Source organism: Myotis davidii, unplaced genomic scaffold (genome assembly GCF_000327345.1).
Source record: "Myotis davidii unplaced genomic scaffold, ASM32734v1 scaffold210, whole genome shotgun sequence".
NCBI classification, from domain to species: domain Eukaryota; kingdom Metazoa; phylum Chordata; class Mammalia; order Chiroptera; family Vespertilionidae; genus Myotis; species Myotis davidii.
The window spans coordinates 1,046,796-1,048,354 of record NW_006282396.1 but is presented as its reverse complement, the minus strand read 5'-3'; positions in this window follow the sequence as shown (position 1 = coordinate 1,048,354).

The following is a 1,559-nucleotide window of genomic DNA, read 5'->3' as shown; positions in this document are numbered from 1 at the left end:
TGGTGGTTGAGAGGAACACATTTATTTTGAATTATTTTCATATAACTCAATAGGTTTTGAACTGTGCTGCTCAGAATCCAGGAGACTTCACAGACATAGATTGAGACCTTTAAGAAGAGGAGAAAGAGGAACTGAGCATCAGGGATTCTTGCCTCTTATTCCGTCTACAACCAGATATTGTCCATCTCATGAGGTTTATGTAATGGATTTCCACACCAGATTTCATTTCAAGGAAGGACTTTGCTAATAATAATAATTCTGAATACTGTGATTGTGATATATCAGAGCAATCCTAGGTGGCTAAGAAACTAGGTACTCCTAAGAGACAAATGATATGACATCCAGGTCTCATGACCAAATATCTCACTTTATAAATTGCTGAAGGAATGATTATATAGGGCTGACATTATTTAACTGGGTTTCTGACAGCTACCTATTCCAGAGGTCAAGAAACTACCTCAGCTTACATCTGTGGTCCCTTTCAAAAGAGTCCCAGTTGAAATTATAAATTATATAGTCGCCCTACACAGATACATATGTAGCATTAGTATATTACTAAGTAAATTTCCTCTTTCATAGACCACTTTTAACTGATAGACCCAATGTTTAGAAGAAGACAGAATCAGTAGCATACCATAGAACTCAATTAGGTATAAGGCAGTTCTGAGTCTTAGTCTAATAATTGTGCAGCAAGAAGAGCAAAACTTAGGCTTCCTTCTAACAAACTTCAGTCTGGGAGCACATCATGGAGATAATGTGGTCTCCTAAATAAACTAATTCTAACTGACCAATTGGAAGTATGTTCATTAAACATCATCCAATAATAGTCTATTAAATAGAATATACCACTTGACTTTTTCTGTGAAGTGCCAAACAGTAAATCTTTTACAGTTTGTGTGCCATCTGGTCTTTGTCACAACTACTCAACTCTGTCATTATAACAGAAAAGCAGCCACAGCAATACATAAATGAATGAGTGTGGCAGTATTCCAATAAAACTTTATTTACAAAAACAAGCAGTAGGCCAAATTAGACCTGTAGGCCTATTGGCCTGTGGCTTATATGGCCAATATGTGTCAGTCCCTAGAATATAGTAGACTGAAATCCAGTTAAATATCTCTCCTCTATACAATTAATGCTTTAATAATTTATCAAGTAAGGATTTGAAAAATAACTAACTTTAAAAGTTCAAAGATAAATGATAGAGTATCATAAATATCAACAACAAAATTCCTCCATTAAATTATAAAGTGTTATCCAAATCTTCTGCTGAGTTGTAATTATGAGGACTTATTAATAGTAGATTTAAAAAGATCTATTGTCCTAGGTATTCCAAATTTATATTATGGCCATTCAAATAAGCAACATGCTACACATATTTTGTCTTGAGTATGGAAAATCTTGACATAGTAAATGATTCAACCAAGACTCTAATAAATTAAGCAGTAGCAGCATGGAAACATGAATACTCTTAGTTAAATTAATATTTCTTTCTTAAGGAGTCATGAAAAAAGTGGTTTTACAAAAGCATCTGAACCTTAAAAAATACATTTATTTAC